Source organism: Alosa sapidissima, chromosome 2 (assembly GCF_018492685.1).
Source record: "Alosa sapidissima isolate fAloSap1 chromosome 2, fAloSap1.pri, whole genome shotgun sequence".
NCBI lineage: Eukaryota > Metazoa > Chordata > Actinopteri > Clupeiformes > Clupeidae > Alosa > Alosa sapidissima.
Window position 1 is genome coordinate 35,878,710 of NC_055958.1, and position 23,658 is coordinate 35,902,367.

Here is a 23,658-nt window from a genome sequence, read left to right on the forward strand (position 1 = left end):
TGATCCGAGTTAATGATACTAGAGACTCGCGACTCATGGGTTAATTTAAAGACACGGGTGAAAGATCCGAGTGAGTCACGACTCAAACACCTTTACTACGTGAACTACATTGTGATTGACCCATAAATGAGCAGAAACGTAAACACACCAGGTTTTTTCACCTTTTTTTTTTATTTGTGCGATCGACCTGCATGGAGGGGGGAGACAAACAATGTTAATAGGCCCATATCTATATTTCAGTAGGCAATAGCTATATCTTACAAATACAAATAGTTTTGTCATATCATAGGCTAGCCTACTTTGCATTGGGTTTTGAACACCGCTGTCTCGCTATCCGGCAAAAGATTCTTTGGACGCCGCCATTGGTCGAATACCGGCGCCCATTGACTTACATTGAACACATGTAAACAAAACCTCAATTATTCATCATCATCATCATCATCAACCGTTTTTTATTCAGGGAGAAATTGACTGAGCATCAAGCTCTTTTACAGCAATGCCCTGAGTTACAAAACAACAACAATAATCAAAACAACAAAACAAGAACAATAAAAGATACAAAAGGCAAATAATAATAATAACAAAAATCAAATAAAAGTAATAAATAGAAAGAAAAGAAGGGGAATGTATAAATAATAATAATGATATAAAAGGTCTAAAATATCAGTCAAAGCAAGAACATTGTGCAACAGCCATATCATCAATCATACCCTTGAATTGGTCTATAGTGACACAAACCTATCTAATTTCAATAACTCTTGCAATTTGTTCCATTTATTTGATGCAAAAAATGTAAAAGCTAATTTACCAAATTCAGATTTAATTTGAGGAGTTTGAAGAGATATAAAACCCTGTGAGCGTGTATTGTGGCAGATTGATTTTATGTTCAGAAGAGAAGTTAGGTATAAAGGTAACTTTCCCAGTAATGCCTTATAAACAAAAAGGAGGCAGTGCCTTTCCCTCCTATCATAGAGGGAAGACCATCCTACATTTTGGTATAATTTACAGTGATGAGTTTTAAAACCATCTCCAGTTATAAAACGTAGTGAACTGTGATAAACTGCATCATTATTATTATTATTATTATTATTATTATTATTATTATTATTTTGTACAATATTTATCCAGCAAAAATTACAGAATTTGGATCAAGTAATGTGGAGAAATATCGATATTAAGAAAATTGCCGCTGCGTGACGCCGAGTTAATGGCATTTCCCCTTGTCCATGAGTCACAACAGGTCACGTCAGTGGCCGTTATCCCTCACATGTCAGCAAGGGCGTCGTAGTGGGGGGACAAGTGGGAATAAATTACCCGGGCCCCAAGTGGGGGGAGGGCCCCTAAGGAGTTGAATTTTATTTTCCTTAATAATAAATAATTTCCTTAATTTAAAGATCTTAATAAATGTTATTAACTAATATAGATGCAAATATTTCGGGTAAATGCATCAGTTGATTGATGTATTAAATTGTGTCCAAGCCAACATTGTTTGAGGGCAGGCACCCTCTCCCTTATATATATATACACAGAGAGAGAGAGGGCAATACAGAAGAGTTTTTGCTGTATGTAAACACACTTGTCACGCTACATTTATATAAATGCACAAATAGGCTAACACCAGACATAATTTCACTGCATTTCTTACTTCCAGTAACTATATGCATGTGACAATAAACGTCCTTGTATCCTTGCAACAGCTGTGCTGCTACAACCTTGTTACTCTTTGATACGGTGGAATAAACCTATTAAGTGTACCAGTTAATTACTTACATGTGCATATGACATGTAGCCTATGTTGTGTCTTCGATGTCTTGGAACAGGTCTACTAATTCACTACATCAACTGTGTTGGTACACACAAGGATACAAGGATACAAGGATACAAGGAAGTTTATTGTCACATGCATATAGTTACTGGAAGTAAGAAATGCAGTGAAATTATGTCTGGTGTCAGCCTATTTGTGCATTAATGGGGGGGGGTAAAAAGTGCAGTAGAAGAGGGGTTTAGTAGATTAAGTGGCAAGGGCTGCATAAAAAAAAGGTGAGGGAGGATTGGGATTGGGTGGGGGGCACCAACAAGGAGCACCCAAAAGCAACAGGGGCAAGGAAAAACTCCCTTACCAAGGAAGAAACCTTGGGCAGATCCACGGCTCAAGGGGCTAACCCAACTGCCAGGGGTCTTGGTGTGTGTGTTGGGGGGATGACAGGGGAGATGGGATAGTGTGCTGTGTATGTGGGGAGAGGGCAGTGTGCAATATGTGTGTTGGAGAAGCTTCCTCATGAGACAATGTGCTGTGTATTGGGGGGGGGGGGCAGTGTGCTGTAAGTATGTTGGGGATGTGTGTTGGAGAAGCTTCCTGATGAAATAATGTGCTGTGTATGTAGGGGGGGGGGGGGGGGGGGGGGGGGCGGGCAGGGACTTACTATTGCAAGCAGAGTACTGTATGTAATGTATGTGAGTGATGACAGTGAAGATGTGTGTGTGGGCGGGAGGGGAGTGGAGCAGTGACTGTGTGTGTGTGTGTGTGTAGTGTGTAGGTGGGTAGGTGGGGGCAGTGTGCTGTAAGTATGTAGAGGATGTGTGTTGGAGAAGATCCTGAAGACAATGTGCTGTGTATGTGGGGGGGGGGGGGGGGGCAGTGTGCAGCAAGTATGTAGAGGAGGCTTACTGTAGCAAGCAGTGTGCTGTATGTATGTGAAGTGATGACAGTGATGATGTAAGTGTGTGTGTTGGGGGGGGGGGGGGGTCAGGGACTTACTATTGCAAGCAGAGTACTGTATGTAATGTATGTGAGTGATGACAGTGAAGATGTGTGTGTGGGTGGGAGTGGAGCAGTGACTGTGTGTGTGTATGTGTGTAGTGTGTGTGTGTGGGTAGGTGGGGGCAGTGTGCTGTAAGTATGTAGAGGATGTGTGTTGGAGAAGATCCTGAAGACAATGTGCTGTGTATGTGGGGGGGGGGGGGGGGTGGGCAGTGTGCAGCAAGTATGTAGAGGAGTGCTGTATGTATGTGAAGTGATGACAGTGATGATGTAAGTGTGTGTGTTGGGGATGGGGGTGGGGTGGGGGGTGGGGGGGCAGAAAGGCTAGGCAATCAAGGACATGGGTAGATGGAGGAGAAATCAAAAATAATAAATAAAAAGTGTGCAAAAGTTGGAGAAAGTCAGATATGTGTGTGTGTGTGTGTGTGTGTGTGTGTGTGTGTGTGTGTATGTGTGTGTTTTGACGTGTGATGAAATAAGAAAATAAATAAAAGGTCTGTAGCATAGGGAGAGGGATGTAAAAGTGCTAAAAGTCTTGTAGGTGTGTGTGGGTGTGTGTGTGTGGGGGGGGGGGGGGGGTCATGAGTGCTGAGGAGTGAATGAGTGCAAAGTCAGTATAGTGTGAGTTCAGAGTTGGGAAATGTTTGAGAGTGCTGAGGAGTGAATGTGTGCAAAGTCAGTATAGTGTGAGTTCAGAGTTCGGATGGCCTGGGGATAAAAACTTCTCCTGAGTCTCTCAGTTCTGGCTTTGTGACTACATAGGCGTCTTCTTGATTTCAGCGGTAGGAATAATCCATTGTTAGGATGAGAAGAGTCCTTCAGAATCTTTTGGGCTCTTAGGAGTACTCTTCTGGAATAGATATCTTGTAGAGCAGGGAGTTGAGTTCTTATAGTACGTTCAGCTGAGCGCACTACTCTCTGCAGAGTACTACAATCTCTAACTGTGGAGTTCCCATACCAGGTGATGATGCTACCAGTTAGAACACTCTCAACCGCTGAAGTGTAGAAGGCCTTCATGATGGATGTAGAAACTTTGAATTTCCTTAGCTGACGAAGGAAGTAGAGTCGTTGTCTGGACTTCTTCAGAACATATTGAGTGTTAACAGTCCATGTTAAGTCTTCAGTAATGTGGACACCAAGGTATTTAAAACTTGTGACTCTCTCTACAGGTTGCCCGCTGATCATTAGTGGGGTGTAACTGTAGTTCTGCTGCTGCCTTCTGTAATCCACTACCATTTCCTTGGTTTTATTGATATTCAGTGTCAAGCTGTTAGATTGACACCACTGTGCCACCTCATCAACCTGATCCAAGTAGAACTGTTCATTGTTGTTACTAATCAGGCCCAAGATCACTGTGTCATCTGCAAACTTGATGATGGAGGTATGACTACTGTTGGCTTTGCAGTCATGTGTGTAGATGTTGTACAGCAGTGGACTCAAAACACAGCCTTGGGGAGCACCAGTGCTGATGGTTAATGTGTCAGATGTCAGACCCCCCACTCTAACCACTTGTGAACGGTTGGTGAGGAAGTCAAATATCCAGTGACACAGGGTGGTGTTCAGTCCTAAGGCCTTCATCTTTGTGACCAAGGTGAGAGGTACTATCGTGTTGAATGCTGAACTAAAGTCAATGAACAGCATCCTCACATAATTCCCATTCCCCTCCTCCAGGTGAGTTAAGGTGGTGTGCATGAGGTTTGAGATGGCATCCTCTGTAGACCTGTTGGCTCTGTAAGCAAATTGGAGGGGGTCGAAGGAGGCAGGGAGGGATGAGCAGATAATGTTTTTCACAAGCTTCTCAAAACACTTCATCACTGTAGACGTCAGGGCTACTGGGCGGTAGTCATTCAGACATGATGGACTTTTGTTTTTCGGTACTGGAACAATAACAGACTGCTTGAGGCAAGTAGGAACTGTCTCTTGAGCCAATGATGTGTTAAAGATATAAGTGAACACAGGAGCTAACTGAGCAGCGCAGGATTTCAAAACCCTGTTAGAAATTCCATCCGGTCCAGTAGCTTTTCTACAATTTACCCTCCTAAAGGCATTGCTCACATCGACCTCAGAGACACAGAAAGGTGCTTTTGCTTCACATGCTGCAGCTAGTCCAATATAGTCTGTGTTTTTCATGTCAAAGCGAGCATAAAAAGCATTAAGTTCATCAGGGAGGGCTTTACTCACATTCATCATAGGAGGGGACTTTCTTTCAAAGCCAGTGATGGTTCGGAGTCCTTTCCACACTCGTGCTGGATCACCCTCCAAGAAATCAGCTTCAACTCTTATTATAACACTTATTGCTCTTTGATAATGTGGCATAAGTACTAAGTACTTGGGCAATTCCATGGAAAATTACGTTTTTTCTAACATCCATAACGCCAATAAAATGTGATGGTATGGTATGATGTGAATGATTACATGAAATTTGAGCATTTGCTATTTTTGGCTGAAGAATGTACATGAGAAAAAATGCACAAAAAATGAATAGTAACATTCACATCATACAAATGCCAAGGCATTTCACTAACGTTATGGATGTGACAAAAAGTAAATTTTTCGTGGAATTGCCCACTTACAATTACATATTACATTACATGTTGTGTCATTGGTGTCTTGGAACATGTCTGCCATTACCCTACATACTGTAGTACATGTATCAACTGTGTTATTTATTACTCTTTTGATACAGTGGAATAAAACCATTCAAATAAAGTGTACCAGTTAAGTACTGTACATATTATATACATCCTGTCAATGATGTCATGCATCCTGTAATTGATGTGTTGAAACGTGTCTGCTGTTACACCACACAGTACATGTAAATTAGTAGACCTGTTCCAAGACATCGAAGACACAACATACATGTCATATGTACATGTAAGTAATTAACTGGTACACTTAATAGGTTTATTCCACTGTATCAAAGAGTAACAAGGTTGAAGCAGCACAGCTGTTACATGTACACTGAAGACAATGAGGCCTTGACTGGAGCAAAGAATGGTTTGTATATCAAATCTTTCATGACCGGATTTACCCCATCCAGCAGGTCTCAGGTCAGCTCTTTGCCTCTGATGAAAATTTAGGCAAATTGGCAACGTTTTGTAAAAGCACTCAGTATTACAATGTAACAACTATAGCCTATGTAGGTACCCACAAATATAATGCAAGTACAATGATAGTACAGTACCTGATAGTACATGTTGTTACACAGGTTGTACCACTGTACCTAATTAGGTAGGTACACTATAACAGCGACACATTAAAATAAAGTGTTGCCGATTAATTTCCCCAGTAGTGGACAATAAAGACTTCTCTTCTAGCCTACACGTCACATGTACAGCCTACTAGAAGTGATGTTTCAGCTAGAAGTGATGGTTCATAAATTAACCCTCCAACTTTGCTGATGCACAGAACAGGTGTGCTGAGCTTTGTTTTTGGCTCTTCAAAGTGTTGTAAGTAAGGTGGTGTAAGTAGCCTATAGGCAGGTGGTGAGACAGGTCAAGACATATGGTGCAGTGAAACACTATACATTTGATTTTCAGAAGGTGGTTTAGAGTAGTATAAATGAAATATAAATATGTGCCCTGTATTACCTTATAAGAGCAGAATAAATATGGCTATGAATAACAATGTCAGTTGATATTATTTTAAATGTTGGTGACACTACATTAATAAGGAGAATACCAATAATAAACAATAATGTGAATGCAATATCAATGGGCAATAAATGCAAATCAACAAATACTATAATATACAAACAATGACTCAGAACAGCCTAAGTGCATGGTGAACAAATATGTCTTTACACCCCTGTTGACAAGTGCATGCAAAAACACAGAAAGCAGACAAGGATTTTGTTTTTATAACACATGTAATAAGCAATGAACATTTGAAGATGTATTGTTTTGTTCTTCTAACATCAATAGTAGTTGTTCAGAGGTTGTAACATAATGATAAATGCTACATGCTGCCTGTCACATTATGAATATATACCCTGTCTTGTCTTGCACATCAGAAGCATCAGCACTATACTATTACATCGTTCACCGTAGGGACTAGTATGAGGGAGACTGAGCTGCCAATCTCTCTTAACAGGTCCTGCATCATATCTACAAATATCTGTTCTGCTCTGCACAAACATAAGCAGGGTCTGATTTAGCGTGGCAGAGTGCTGATTGACAATAACATGGTTCCCTGCAGTGTTTGGTGGATTCCCATTGATGTTTGTGCATTCTGTTTGACTATACATTTTATGTGTGGCATCTCATTCCTCAGTTGTCTAACATGTTTTCTGACGGCCACTGATTGCATTAGCAGCTGAAAGACCAACTTGTAACAAGGTCCCAATTGTGGATACACCCATTAACAGTCCTTGCGACCAATGACATCTGGATCAACTACAAACTTTTGATTGATTTTCAACAATGAACAATTAGTTCAGTGTAATATGTTCAGCTCTCTCCCCCATCTTAATAAGTCAGCATTATATGATATGACCCTATTTTTACATTATTGCCTACATATGTTATAGCCTAACACTTATCTATAGGTGACTGATGAGATTCATGTTAGCATATATTCATTGGCGCCACAATTAATATTGGAGCTATTTCACTGTCGCAGACCCAGACGTGCTTGGTAGCCAAGGCTACGTAGTCATAGACCAACATGAGACTTAAGCCCCTGTGTCGTCATGACTTAGGTTAGCCTATGTTCTTACTGTTGTTATTATCTGTAGGACATATTGTCTGTGGAACACAATTGTAGGCTAGGCCTATATTTGATTTTCAGTAAGCTTATATATCAATGATAAAGCTTCTTTACTTTTTTGGTGTAATTATTTCGTTTTTTTTTTATCTATGTAGGCTATTTCTTTAATGTTACATTATTATTTTGTTAATACATGGAATAAATCACCACAAACACACGCGACTGTAGCCTATTGGCTTCTTCTGTAGCCTACCCGGCTTGCGCAGCGTGGCTAACAACGCCCCTAAAACAAGTGTAACCGTCGGCTCCTCGAGGCTTATTACTTAAACGAAGTTACAGCAGCTATTAGGCCCGAGGTGCAGTGAAATGGCGTCATCTGGTGGTCATACAATTCACCCGCTATTAGACCCGAAGTGCAGAAGAAGTGGATAGGCCTATTCAACCCATAATGCCATCCTTCAGGTCGCAGCGACACGTATGTGTACTTTATGTGCTGTGTCATGCTGCCATCTAGTGGTTGTGGAATATTTAACACCCATTATAGTTCTGGGAATAGATGTGCCCTCGAATAAATGTACTTTGTTACAAATTATTTGGGTAATCCATCTGATGAATTGTGTTTTTCTTTTTATACTTCGTACCTTTATAAATTGAAGTGTATCATGAAGGTACCTTTTTCAATGTCATTCCTCTGACATTCGACATTAGTCGACCATAAATTTGGGCAATGGGCACATTGTTAGGGGTTGACACTTTGCATAAGATTTCTCCACATTACTTGATCCAAATTCTGTGATTTTTGTTGTATAAATGTTGTACAATTATGTAGTTTCGTATCAAAGTGGAATGGTTGTTTTCAAGTCAGCGGCGTTAGTTTGAGCACATAATTGACGTTTTGTTTACATGTGTTCAATGTAAGTTAATGGGAGCCGGAAATCCATAAATAGCGGCGTCCAAAGAATCTTTTGCCGGATAGCGAGACAGCGGTGTTTTGAACAATGTTCAACTTCTTCTGGACGTTTTGACCTAAAGGGTATTGAAACATGATACCAAGTGTGAACGTATGTCTCATAGCCCGTCTCGGCTTGTCCCCTGCACTCCAAAATCTGGCGCTAGTTAGCCGATGCTACCAACAGCTTTTTCAATAGTGGTGCTTCGGCATTGGGCTAGCCATGCAAATAAATAACTGTTTTACACCCATTTACGAGGCTCAATGTATCTCCACACTTCATTGGTAGACTTCCGAGGGCCCTGACATTTAAAACGAGACATTGAGAACTTTGAAAAAGCACTGGTAGTTTACTTACAAGACGATTTATACAGACAGTATCTTCACGAAGTTTAGCGTTTGCAGCCATCTTGAATTTAGTCACGATACTGTAAGTCGAGCGACGAGTAAGAATGAACAGGTATGATAAGGGATCAGATTCCAAAAATAATTCAGTGGAAATGCATGGATTCCAGTTGCTGCTACTGGAAGAAGTGTGAAGATACATTGAGCCTCGTAAATGGGTGTAAAACAGTGATTTATTTGCCGAAGCACCACTATTGAAAAAGCTGTTGGTAGCATCGGCTAACTAGTGCCAGATTTTGGAGTGCAGGGGACAAGCCGAGATGGGCTATGAGACATAAGTTCACACTCGGTATCATGTTTCAATAGACTTTAGGTCAATATCACACCGGAATTCTCCTTTAAACACCACATGAGTGGCTCACTATGTTAGCAATAAAAGTATGGTTGTGTTTTGATTAGAATTGCCGAGTTTATTACATGTTAACTGTAATCATGTTGCAAAGGAATGAAATGCCCGCACTCTGCTAAAACTCCCATATATTTAATGTGTTGCAACGTTTCGACCCGACTGGGTCTTCCTCAGGCAAAATGATCACTGCCTGATCGAAACAATCAAAAAAATCGCTATTTTATGTTAAAATGTTGATTATGCGGCTTAGAATTCAGAATTGAGCTTGGTAAACAAAATATTCAGAATCAGCACCCTCAAATTAGGTAAGAAAGGTGGTTTACCAACTTTTCCTCAAATTTGCCGTCAGAAGTTCTCTTCTGTAAAGCTGCTCTCCCTCTATAGGGGAGAACCGGGACGAATGAAACACTTTTTAATTAAACGTAATTTACAAAGACATCGTAAAACACTGAAAGTTAATATTTTGTCACTAGCAACATACATCTGTCCTCTGTCAAATACAGTTGCATGTATAGCTCAACAACAAACAAAACCATTCAAGAGTTATTTCAGGAGAAGTCGAACATGTGTTTTGTAAACCGCTAATGAAGTAAACTTGTGACCATAAAAAATCGTTTATCGCCTGTAACTCCGTGATAACAGGACGTAACAGGAAGGCATTTGGCTGAGCAACGGAGGTTAATATGCTCTATATTTTGTCCAAATGATGTCAGTCTATCATCGTTGCACTCAGAGAAAACCGGAATGTTTCATGCATTCCGCATTTCTTCTACGGCTGCAAACGGGATTCACTTGCAGTTAACCAAATATTTCTTTATTAGGGCAGGGCAGACATATTTCTGGCTATTAAATTATTTCTAAACCAGTCTGCTAAAGTCTGTAGTGAAGTCTGTGTAGGGTTTTCCAGGCTCCATTTCTTTTTATGAGACACCCTGCTCACCAGAGCCATCTGGCGGTTGTTTGGGTTGTTGCAGTGTCGTTGCAGCGTCACTGGAGAAATATAAATTAAAGTTGTGTGATCCCGCGTGAGGTCACGTGCAAATCTGGAGTGAAGCTGGCCAATTTGAAGTAATGTCTTACTGTACCAATATGAACTGTAGGCTAATGTTACAGACAGCCTAATAGCCCAATCTCAATAGCTTGATAGGCAGGGCTTGAAAACGAAATTATTTTTCAAACGTTCCGTTCCGAACGGTTCAGATAGGCCTATGTTTAACGTTTTCGTTCTTGCATGCGTTCCGCCACCAACATATCGGTCCTGAACCGGTTCGGAACGCAAAATATCGTTCGTTCTTAAAGTTCCGGCAGTGTTTGGCGGGCCTATCAAGTCTATTTTTGTGGACTTTACCTTAGAATAGACGTAGGCTACTCATTATTTCCCCTTGATTTAGCCTATACCGTAGCTATGGCCAAAAATAATAAATCACAGGCGGCATCCAAAAACATTCAGATGGGCTATCCATCCCATAGCCTACAGACTTACTGTAGGCCTAACCTATGCCTATAAATAATGTCTTATCAAAAATATTTCTGGATACGTGCTAAACTCCTTACCTGGTTGTAGCCTTTTGGAGTTTTATCCATATGGAGATCTTCAAAGGCTTGCGCTATAATTCCAACCCTGTTTATAAACGAACCTGTCTGTTGCTGACAATGCCTATCTCAAATTTCCTGTTTAACTCTTCTAGGCTACATAGAATAGGCTATAATTGCGCAAACATTTCAAATCCCGACTTTAAAACGACAAGGCGTGGACAGGCAAAATAGGCTATTACGCATAGGCTACAAACAATTTCCAAATCAGTTTCAGTAGCCTACGCCAGTGTTTCTCAAACTTTTACAGACCAAGGACCACTTAACCGTTAGAAAAAACCTCACGGACCACATAGCTAATAGACACAATAGGCCTACTCACTGAACCCACCTTGCTTATTGTCTTTGCACCTTGCTTATTGTGTCAGAGGATTCATATGATTTAAATTGGCATAGCTTACATAGGCAGTATTGCAGAACTTTGGATTTACATACAAGTTGGTTCAATATTGCAAACAACGCATCTATATTATTTTTTACAACAGCTCGCGGACCACTTGGGATAGCTTGCGGACCACACTTTGAGAAACACTGGCCTACGCTACGAGCTGGCCTAAGATCCGAAGTGGCAGACGGATAGGTTACACTACAACAGCAAGACAAAATATACCCATTTGGACCAAAGGTCCATTTATTCGTTTTTTTTATTTCAAACTGCAGAAATCAAATTATTAAGCTGTTATATAGAGAACGAAAAAAAAAACCGTTATTAACCGGTTTTGTGGATTTCAGAATAACGTTTCTGTTCCGGAACAGTTGAAGACCATTTTGTTTTCGTTTCCGTTTCCGCTCCTTGTAAAATTCCGTAAAATTCCGTTCGTTTTCGTTTTTCGTTTTCGTTCCTTGAACCGGTTCGGAGCCCTGTTGATAGGTAACACGAAGTTGCCACCACAGCACAGCGAGCGGTGAGAAAATGGCGGAAATTACTAAATGTGATCACAAAATACATATTTCAAGGGCTCAATTTAGGCCTACAACAGGGTCACGTTTTATTAATTTGAGGGCTCAATTAAAGGAAAACGTGCTCACGTTTTATTAATTCGAGGGCTCAATTAAAGGAAAACGTGCTCACAAATTATCACGATCAGAAAATATCACTTAAAGTGACCTCTCCCGGGCTCCGTATGTATTTCCATACAAGAGTGAAAGTTACGGTATCTACAAAGAGAAGTAGAAATACACAGCAAAAATGCAAGCAATATTGAAACAAAAATAGGGATTTTTCCCAAATAAGTTGCTGTTACGAATACAATATTTTACAGCTAACAAGAAAAAAATTAAAGCAGAATACAATGATCACCAGATGTACATGGAGTGTTGAAAACACTGATTTAGCCTAAGACGGAAATGACTGACTACTATCAAATTGCTTTGATTCTACCAAAGACAAGTGTGTGTGTGTGTGTGTGGGGGGGGGGGGGGGGGTCGTGTACGTATTCATAGGCCTATAGACCCTTTCAACTGCGGAAACAAACAATCCTAAGCGTTCCTAAGGCATTTCTGGAGGCACAGATAAATGTATTGAGGTAGGCTAATAACATTTTACAGAGTAAAAAGACAAGTTTTACAAAAAGTCAACTTTTTGTAGAACATTACTGTAAGCTAAAGTCCGAAGAGAGAGAGTGAAGCACTGGTGATTTAGTGTGGCATTTTGATGGGTTGTGTTTGAAAAACGAAATCAAGTTAAGCCTTCCTGTTAGATTTTTGTGTGTTAGGTAGACAATTGTGTGTGGTGTTTTGCAAAATGTGTTGTAGTAAATTGAAAACTGAGTCAAACACTGAGAATTAGTGTATGGTTTTGCAGATTTGGTGTGGGGTTATGATGTGTGGAAGACATGTTTAGAAAATTGTGTGACAAGCAAAGATTTAGTGTGTAAGTACTTAAAAATAAGTAGTAAAAACTGTAACTTGCTGTTGAGCTGTGAGTGGCACTGAGCAGTTAACTGCGAGCCAACCGCGATTGCCCTTTATAAACTTGGACTTCTCTTTTGACAAATAACGTCACCGGCATGCAACGCTTGCCTTGTTTACTTCCGATCCGACGCCTGCCTTGGTTATCCGTTCCACCATAGCGCCGCGGGTATGACTAGCTCCTTTCCTCCTTCCACTCGTTTGACTTTGTAACTTGGGCTCATTTTGGATTATTGAGTGTTTGCTAACCTCTATACACTATTAGCCCCAGTACTACTCCGGGCCCTAGCACAGGTGGTCACCTAGTCCAGGCAAACTAACTCATTTTGGAGCCAAAAATAGAAGTAATTGTAAAAGATTTTTTTTCAGCTTTGTCCTATAGAAGACCTTACAAAGTTTGAAAAAAGTTTCTATGTGAAACAGTTCAAGCTGAATAGCAAAAAACAAAAGTGATCAGCGAAAGAAAAAGAAGCCTAGGAAGAAGAGAACAGTCGATTTCATGCACTGTAAAAACAGGGGCCAAATAACAAACACATTCATGTCCATTCAATAAGTTAACCTATGCAAAAACACGATAAATTTGAAGTCTCTTGCCACACTTACCTCGGTCACGTGCCACAAAAAGACTTATGGTGACCTTAAGAATTGATTGCACAATCTTGCCTCCAGTTGCTTTCTAAATTTCTTTTTTATTTGCGAACAAGTCTTACCTAATGACATTCCTCCACAGATAACATCAGAAGAAAGTTAGAATAGCCATCCCATCTTAGTCATTAGTAATGTGGTGAGATTACATTTTTGGCTGGTAGATTTACAAATGATTTACAAATGACCAAAACACTCTGCACAGGCTGAAACAGAGATATGCCCAACCTCCCCTGCTCTGGGGCCCTCTGATAACCACCCGCTAGCCTCCACTGAAATGCAGACCTTGGAGAAACATAAACAACCAGCTCAACAATGCCAAGCCATGTCCACTGGACAAGATAAGATGGGTGCTGCTAAAATAACTCAAAGTCAATCACTGGCGTCAAACTCCCTGGAATCTCAGCAAACAAATGGATGTGATGAGCATGAGGAGATAGCACCTATCAAAGCTGCTGAGAGGATATCAGAAAGGAAGGGTCATGTTGTAACACCAGTACCAATACCCCTCCCCACCTCCGTCGTCTCCTTGTCACCACAAACACACAACAACATGGAATACACTACTGGAATACATGCTGAAAGCGGAGCGTCTGCAACAAACTTCCCAGAACCTCAGCAGGCAGATGGAGACTCTGGATCAATTTTCAACCCCAACCTCTTTGATTTCCCATCACCACCCACACCCAATCACGTCCCCACCCAATCAAACTCCCCAGGCCACACAAACCCCCCTAATCTCCCATCACCATCCCCACCCCGTCATCCCACCACCCACTCAAACTCCACAGGATCCCCTGAATACCCATCACCATCCCCACCCAAGCACATGATGTTCCCTGCAAGAATGGAGAGACTGCTACCAGTAGCCATGCAGAGTTTTACTAGCCCAAGATCATTAGCACCAAAGAAGCGAAGGGCACCTCCACCCCCTCGCCCTCCCCCTCCCCGTTTAGAAGGATCTCTTAAGCAGCAGCAACCTCTTAGTTCATTTTCTCAGCCGGCATATAGCATGGAATGTGCAGTGGAAAATACAGATGGCAGCAGCAGGGGACAATTATATGATGACTGTATTGCATGATATTCTCAGGGTCCCTGCAATATAAATGGTACTGACAGTAGTTTTGAGAACATGCCGGGACCCAGTAAGCCCATGACATTCTCTATTCCTGTATTGACAAGAAATAGAACACAAATGCATCGAGCTTATAGGGTAAACCAGTCCAATCTCCTACCCGTACCACATCAACCTCAGATTTCCCCCATGGATCATATTTCCCCAACACTTACAGCAAAACTAGCACTCCTAAATATCAGATCTCTTTCAAACAAATCATTCTTAATTTATGATCTAATTTGCACACACAACCTTGATTTTTTACTTTTAACGGAGACATGGTTAGATCAAGCAAACAGTGCTGCTACTCTCATCGAATCAGCTCCCCCAAATTTCAGTTTTTTGAGTGCTACCAGAGCAAATAAAAGAGGTGGGGGGATAGCCACAATTTTCAAGATGTCTTTTCAGTGCAATCAGTCGTCATTCGGTGACTTTACTTCATTTGAATATCTGTGTGCATGCATTAAGTCTTCTCCTCAGATTTTATTACTGACAATTTACAGGCCTCCAAAACATTCAGCTAAAGTTTTTCTTGAAGAGCTAGGTGAACTGCTATCAGTAAATGCAATGAGTTTTCATCTTTTTTTAAAGGTAAAATTGACAAAATCAGACTCAACATATCTGCTCAATTACAAATTCAACAACCTGAACTTCCAGCAACAAACAGAGGGAAACTAAACTTGATGTCAGAGTTCAGCTTGATAGACTACGAAACACTTGAAAAAACGGTACAGAATCTCAGCTCTTCCACATGTGTCTTAGACACTCTGCCTACCAATTTCTTCAAAACTGTTTTTCACCTCGGCGGATGTCCTTCAAATTGTAAATGTATCACTGCTGTCTGGCACCTTTCCTAAGTCACTGAAAACAGCAGTTGTAAAGCCACTTCTCAAGAAGAATAACCTGGATGCCTCCATGCTAAACAATTACAGGCCCATATCCAATCTACCTTTTATTGGCAAAATTATTGAAAAAGTAGTCTTTAATCAATTAACCACCTTCCTAACATCAAATGGGTATTTTGATTACTTTCAGTCTGGTTTTCGGGCAAATCACAGTACTGAAACAGCTCGCATTAAAGTTTTCAATGACATACGCCTCAACACAGATTCAGGTAAAACATCAGTCCTAGTGCTACTGGACCTTAGTGCAGCATTTGACACTGTTGATCACAATATTCTACTACACAGACTAGAACATTGGGTTGGATTTACAGGCATAGTTATCAGCTGGCTAAAATCATATCTACAAGAAAGGAGCTTCTTTGTTGCCATCGGAAACTGTACCTCAACACCAACGTCCTTGACCTGTGGTGTTCCCCAGGGGTCGATCTTTGGGCCACTATTATTCAATCTCTATATGCTCCCACTTGGACAAATCATTCAAAATAATTTGATTTCATATCATAGCTATGCAGGTGACACACAAATTTACTTAGCTCTATCACCAAACGACTATGGTCCTCTTGAATCTATGTGTCAGTGTATAGAACAAATCAACACCTGGAGGTCTCAAAATTTTCTTCAGCTGAACAAAGAAAAAACTGAAGTAATTATATTTGGTAAAAATGAGGAAAGACTTAGGGTTGCCACTCTCCTTGACACAAAAGGGTTGAAGGCAAAGGATACTGTTAAAAATCTTGGTGTATTAATTGACAGTGATCTAAATTTCAACAGCCACATGAAAGCGATAACTAAATCAGCTTTTTACCACCTCAAAAATATTGCCAAACTCAGAGGGCTGATGTCAAAACATGACTTAGAAAAACTCATTCATGCATTTATCTCCAGCAGGGTTGATTACTGCAATGGACTGTTCACAGGCCTTCCTAAAAAGACTATTAAACAGCTTCAGGTGATACAAAATGCAGCAGCTAGGACTCTAACAAAAACTAAAAGAACTGACCACATTACTCCAATTCTTAAGTCCTTGCACTGGCTTCCAGTAAGTCACAGAATTGACTTTAAAGCACTATTGCTTGTTTATAAATCAGTAAATGGAGCAGGACCTAAATACTTGTCAGACATGCTTCAGCAGTACACACCTTCTCGTCCTCTCAGGTCCCAGGTGAAAAACCTGCTAGTAAAACCTACAGTTAGAACTAAACATGGTGAAGCAGCTTTTAGCTGCTATGCGGCTCAGCTGTGGAACCAACTTTCGGATGACATTAAAAAGGCCCCAACTGTAGCCAGTTTTAAATCTAGACTTAAGACCAAACTGTTCTCAGATGCTTTCTGCTAACTGTGCCGAGTTACAAATTCTGAATCTGCCTTGATAATTATTCTACTTTGTCTTTTATTACTTTTTTTTTACTACTTTTGCCTTTGTTTTTGCTTACTAATTATGACCGCCGCGCAGCATAGGTTTAGTCAGATTTTTTTTTTTTTTTTCTTTTTTTTTTTTTTTTTCTTTTTCGCATGCCCAAATTTCCGTCAATGATTCCCGGGACACTGAAAGACCGGGGTACACGAAACTTGGTGGTCATGTAACCCGACATGGATAGCATGGAACCATCATTTTTCGTTTTGATCTGTAGCCCCCCCGCTGGACTGGACCCCCCGAAAGGAGGGTAGGGCAGACACAGTTTTCTGTGAATATCTCGAAAACCGTAGGGTTTAGGAGGACCATTTTTTTTTTGTATGTTGATCTCAAGGGGCCATGTCAACCCATTCCATAACCACTCATTTCATGTATAGCGCCACCTAGTTAAACACAAAAAAGTAAAAATGAGGTGTTGTAATTGAAGGTATCTGTGACCTAACATAGTCAAAACTGCACGAAATTGGAATTGTAGGATCATTATGACACCCTCTGTATGCACGCCAAGTTTTGTGGAATTCCGTTCATGGGGGGCCACACAATAAATTAATTTATGTTCCTATACACCAACTGGCCTGTAGGTGGCCGGAGACAGTTTTCTGTGAATATCTCGAGAACCGTAGGGCCTAGGAGGTCCACCTTTTTTATGTATGTTGGTCTTAAGGGGGCATGTCAACCCATCCCATTACCACTTATTTCATGTATAGCGCCACCTAGTTAAAAATTAAAAAGCAAAAAATTAGGTGTTTTCATCACAATATCTCTGGCTAACAAGGTCAAAACTGCACGAAATTAAAAGTGTAGGATCATTATGACACCCTCCGAATGCATGCCACGTTTTGTGTACTTTCGTTCATGGGGGGCCTTACAATAAAATAATTTATGTGTACATTTAGTGACGTACACCAACAAGGATTCCCGGGACACTGAAAGACCGGGGTACACAAAACTTGGTGGGCATGTACCCCCACATAGATAGCATGGAACCGTCATTCTTCGTTTTGATCTGTAGCACCCCCCCCCGCTGGACTGGACCCCCCGAAAGGAGGGTAGGGCAGACACAGTTCTCTGTGAATATCTTGAGAACTGTAGGGCCTAGGATGACCAATTTTTTCCGTATGTTTGCCTCCAGGGGTCATGTTAACCCATTCCATGTGCACACATGTGCATAAACAGATACACACGCACACACATACATTTACAGTAATCATACGTATGACACATACTCACACAGTAGACATATGTACGCATGCATGCACATGCACAAACACACATACGCAGGCAAACACACAAGCACGCACATACACACACACACACACACCCACACACATAAACATAAATTTGTACACGCACACATGCACACAATTCAAGAATTTTTCCCGTCATCTACTCCCTGAATTTTTGGTCATTGATACCCGGGACACCGAACCACCGGGGTACATGAAATTTGGTGGGTATGTAGCCCCACTAGACTTTTACGGAAAAATTTCATTTCGTCCCCGGGGACCACCACCCCCCCCCCCCCCCCCACACACACACACACACACACCACCCGGGCTGGGCCCCCCGAACCGCAAAAAAAAAAACAGTTTTTCCTAAATAACTACCTGAACCGTGGCACTGAGGATGAAGAATCTTTTATGGTATGTTGGTCTCAAGGGCCCACATCAACCTGGCTCATAATCACTCATTTGTGATTTGCACCCCCATCCCCCGGTAAAAAATGAAAATGCAATATTATTCTGCTTTAATTGCCCCTATCTTCAGTTAAGATGTTCAGAACTGCACCAAATTTTATGTGTATGATTGACCTGGCATTCTCTGGGGGTATGCCAAGTTTCGTAGAATTTCATCCATGGGGGGGGGGGGGGTCTAAAAAAATTAGGTTATGTGTACATTTAGTGACTGTACACTCATTGGCCTGTAAATGGCGGTGCACACATATACACATGCACACACACAGGCACCCACATACTATCGGTATTAGAACGGCCGATACATAATTACAAATTCAGTAGGATTAAAAGAAAGCCAAAATAAATATTCATCATCATCATCATGGCTGCATTTTCAGTATTGGCGATAAGTAGTCGTTTGTCCACTAGATGGTGCATCGTTGCAGTGAGACGTAATTTTGTTGGAAGTTAAAAGTGGGTTGGAAAAAACAATGGACGCTTCCTACAAGGACTGTAATTTACCGCAGCGGACATCTAATAAGGATAGGACGATGTTCACATGAAGTGTAATTCCCATTTCTTCTTGAAGCCGAAATAAATCTGAGGATGTTTATCGGACATGCTTGGTTTTTACTGCAGGTACGTTAATCTTGTAATATCAATAAGGACCTAGGTAATGTTACCGTTAGCGTTGGTTGAGTGATGGAGGCATTTGATTGATTGCATTTGTAGAAAACTATAAATGCGGTTATACCAAGCAAATTGATAGCAGCACTGTTTGTATCTTTCGACTGTCATTTATTGCACGTGCTACAAAATCATTCTGTGCAATGGAAGATTTACCAACTTTACACCGGTCTGATACAGTTTTGCCTATACGTGTGTGAGACTGAGACGCCTGTTTATTTTGTTTTAAGTGCGTGCATGGTGTGAGAGGGGAATCGATGTGCTTTGATTACAGCTTGGTAGTTGTAGTCTTGTGAAATTAAAAAGCACGTGTGTGTGAAGTATCCAAACAATGACACCTTCATTTCATTATGGCTGCTTTAGCAACACACCTTAAGCTACTGTGTAGTGGGTCCCATTTAGAAGTGGCTACTACATTCACGCTTTCCTTGACTCATGGAGCTGCGTGAATGTTATTACAACTTTTCGCCACGATATGACAGTTTAAGTCCGCTTGATACTGTAAGGCGTAAGCCATTGGTTTCCAAAGGAGATTTTATTTGTGTCGCCAGCATAGCCTATTGACAATTTATGTTGTAAAAAGGCCTACCTTATAATCCTACCTGTAGCTTAGGGAAGCTAACAGCTTTCTATTAGGATCTAGTTTGTTAGTTACCGTTTTGTCATAACTCCCTGATGCATTTTTGCATTTAGAATAGCCAGAGCGTGTATATCTCAATCGGAAAATTAAACAATATCGGGTGCCTATGGACTAGGCTGGGTGAACCCAGCCTGATCTGCCCGCTATTTATTTTTTGATTTCTTAAAAGATTGAGCTTGGTCTGATGAAAGCCAGACTAGCCATGGACCTCAGTTACACAATGCAAGGGAACATGAATCAGCCTATATTTGCACGAACACTAACGGACAAAAGCTCTTCAACTTTGGCCCGTTAAAATGTGTATGAACAGTCTAGCGACGCATTTCATCAAGGCCCATTTGGACATGTCAGTTATTTGCACCACTGGTTAGATGTAAAACAGCATTTCGTTTCAGACTAGGCTACTGTTAATTTGTGCATTAACAATAACGTTTCAGACTACTGTTACTTAATTTGTGCATTGACAATAAAGTATTACATGAACTAAAGATGACTAAAATCTTATGTAGAAGAAGAAACATTCACAAAAAATCCATCCATCCAAAAATGACCTTTGTTTTTGATAGCTGTTGAAAACGGCATGGAACTGACAGAGATGTTTTTGTTTATAAATACATAAAAAATAAATAAATAAATAAATAACATTATGCTGATACCTTTTGCTTTTCCCAAATACAATGTAGCCTACAGGTGTAAGTGACCTTTCATCAATCCAGTTGCAATGGATGAACTGTGATGAACTGCCCTACTTGTGATTGTTTAGAGATTTTAAAGGTTTTATAACAATGCTACATCTTCTTTGGCTATTCTACAATCTATTCACCTTTTCAGCACCAGTAGGCTACTTTCTGTGCAGCCGCACACACACACTCAGGCATGCCAAACAAGCATACACAAAAGTTTCAAGAGTGGGGGATGGAGTAAAATATGGAGACAAATTGAAGTGTGATTTATTTTCGCGGAACGGATGTACAGGACTGAGCGGCGGTCATATGTTGTACCGCTATGCGGTACATCTAGTTATATTAATGTCAGACAGGGTACAGGGTAAAATGTGTGGGAATCTCTCGCATTATGATGGCTAGATTTGCGGGACTTTTATTATTATGCTCAATACTAAGTAATACTTTATTCGCAATACCCTCAATTCCGCGCTGGAATTTAGACCCTTTTAAATGTGCATCTTTTTTTCTCTCGCTCTCTCGGAGGTGGCCAGCCAAGCAATTGTTCTGCTGCATGCCAGCCTGTGCCAATATATCGTACAAAATGATTGATTGCATTGCATTCTCCACATTTTTAGCTACATTTTCATGTACCACATCAGCATTTGAGTTCAGTAATTTTTTTTGTAAATTGCTTTACAATTAGCGTCGGGCTTTGTCAGCAGCCTTCGGCTTGCCTCTTGCCACTATTCACACCTTCTTCTTCATTAACATTCCCTGTAGAATTCTCAATATTTTTGGCCTCAATGTGTAGGCTACAGTTACATACTGTAGTCTGTCTTGGATTTTGTGAAATACATTTCTAAATATCACCTGCTTGCTGCAGCTTCGATCTGCATGTCAATTTAAACCCGCATCTTTTTCTCTCTCGAGCATCTAATCTGCTGCCAGCATGTATCTCCATATCGTCCAAAATGCTTGATTGCATTGCATTCTCCACATTTTTAGCTACATTTTCATGTACCACATCAGCATTTTTGTTCTGTGAATCTTTTGTAAATTGCTTTACAATTACCGTCGTTTAGGTCACGTCTAAAACTGCATCTTTTTCTCTCTCATGCGCATTTAATCTGCTGCCAGCTTGTGACTCCACATCGCCCAAAATGCTTGATCGCATTGTATTCTCCACATTTTAGTAACATTTTGGTGAACCTCATGGCATTTTCTTTCAGTGAATCTTTTGCTTTGCAATTAACTTCCTGCCCTCCTCTTGGCTGCCTTCACTCCTTCATCTTCATTAATCTTTTTGGCCTCAATAATCCAGTTACATAGTCTCTGTTTTTGTCGGGTGCGACTTATATATGTTTTTTTCCTGCTCATGATGCATTTTTTGACTGATGCGACTTATACTCAGGAGCGACTTATAGTCCGGAAAATACGTATTCAAATTTAGTAGGATGTGTCCAGTCCACATTGGGAGGGTTTTTGTTATCAAACGTTGAGCGCATGGCGCAACAAGGTGTTCCTAGGTGTTTTAATCAGTCATGGGTGTGTTTGTGGCGTATAACATCATTTAAACCAATGAGAATGTCATTCCCTTTAACAGCGCAAAGCGTGATGTCAAATAAATGCATCGGTATTTTGACATTCAACGGCACATTTGAAGGAGGTTGCTTGTGAGACCGTATGGAATAGTCATTCCACTAAACCATGCTTTACTAAAACCTAGCATAGCCTTCACACATTTGCACTCCTCTATTATTTGAACTCATTGGCAAAGTGAAACTAACTTCACCATGGTGTCAGTCAACAACAAGACAGTTATATGCAGTTACTTTCACTATTGACTGACAATGGGTTACCATCGAAAACATAGGCTGGAAAAAGCAACACTTACCCTAATATTGCTCAAATGACTGAATAAAAAACATTTATCCTGCAGAAGAGTTGCTTATATGTCGTGACAGTGCGTCTTCAGCTGTGCTCCATACGTGTCTCTCGCCTCTCCCCTAATCACTTTTAACAGTTATTACCAATTTGCAAATGATGGTGAATAACTACTCATCATGAGATGTACAGTGTTTCGTAATATCTTTATTCTAATTATGTTTCCCATTGTAATCGTGCAATTTGTAATGCTTTGCATGGACGTGTGCTGGTGTGCGTTCATGAATGATAGAAGGATGGTGCGTGCACCTGCCAATATGACTGTTGACATGCGCTCTTAAAATAGCATATGAACAACTCGCCATTGACTTCTGACCAGGTTTAGGTGGTGTACGATAGCGATTTTTAGACAATGCGCCAGGCCCCTCCCTAGGTTGTTAATTGCCACAGCCCTGGGCGCAATGTTTAAAAAATAAACGTGCAAAATTAAACTTTGTGCGGGTGGAAAACAAACTTTACGCCATGCGCTGGTGCCCAAAATACAGCCCTCTGTGACCCTGAAGACTATACAGTGCATACCATGCATCTGTGCATATTCAAATTCATTTCAAAAGAAACTTGTAATACTAAAAAAGTTAATTTTCATGTATGCTTTTACTATGTAAAGTTTTATTGTGGTAGGAGTAAAAGAAAAAATTAAGCCTATTTGGGTATATTTTGGGCATATTCGATTAGTGCATAGCTCATTTGCATATTAAAATTTTCAAAGAAACTTGTAATACAAAAACAATTGCTTTTCATGGATTTGTTCATTATGTAAAGTTTAATTTTGATAGGAGTAAAGGGAAAAAATAGCCCCATTGGGGTGCATCGTTGCCTGGCCTTGTTGGCACACTTCTCATATTGATGAGAATTTAACATATTTACATACTTTGCCTGGACTAACCTGGGGCCTGTACTACGAAGGGAGCTTAACCTACCCAGATGTAACCCAGGGTTACTTTGTTAAACCGGGGTTGACAAAACCTGGTTATCTTAATCTTAAGTGGTGTTAATCGGTACTACGACGCTGATTATGAAGTTTATTTGTTGAACCGGGGTTAACCTAATTGGAGTTTGTGCACGTTCACATAAAAGGGGCGGGTTGCAGTGCAAGTCACCACTTTCAATGATGACGCGATTACCTTATTTTACGGATGAGGAATGCACAATTATTATTTTTGCACCTTCACCATGACACTCACTCTCTTGAGCACCTTGCCATGCACACATAACTAAAGGACTATGGTTGGACTACTTTTGCACCTTCACCATGACACTCACTCCCTTTAGCACCTTGCTAGTCCCGGC

The 23,658-nt window shown here is 40.7% G+C and overlaps 1 long non-coding RNA gene across 1 annotated transcript in view; it reads right to left on the minus strand.

Annotated features, from left to right (window-relative positions):
• LOC121693493 overlaps positions 1–23,658 on the minus strand; it is a 24,332-nt gene continuing 674 nt past the window's right edge. Inside the window, exons 2-3 of the long non-coding RNA XR_006025522.1 lie at positions 18,930–18,934; positions 1–95 (exon numbers count right to left, since the gene is read on the minus strand). This is a non-coding gene — a long non-coding RNA (uncharacterized LOC121693493). The remainder of the gene's footprint in view (positions 96–18,929; positions 18,935–23,658) is intronic.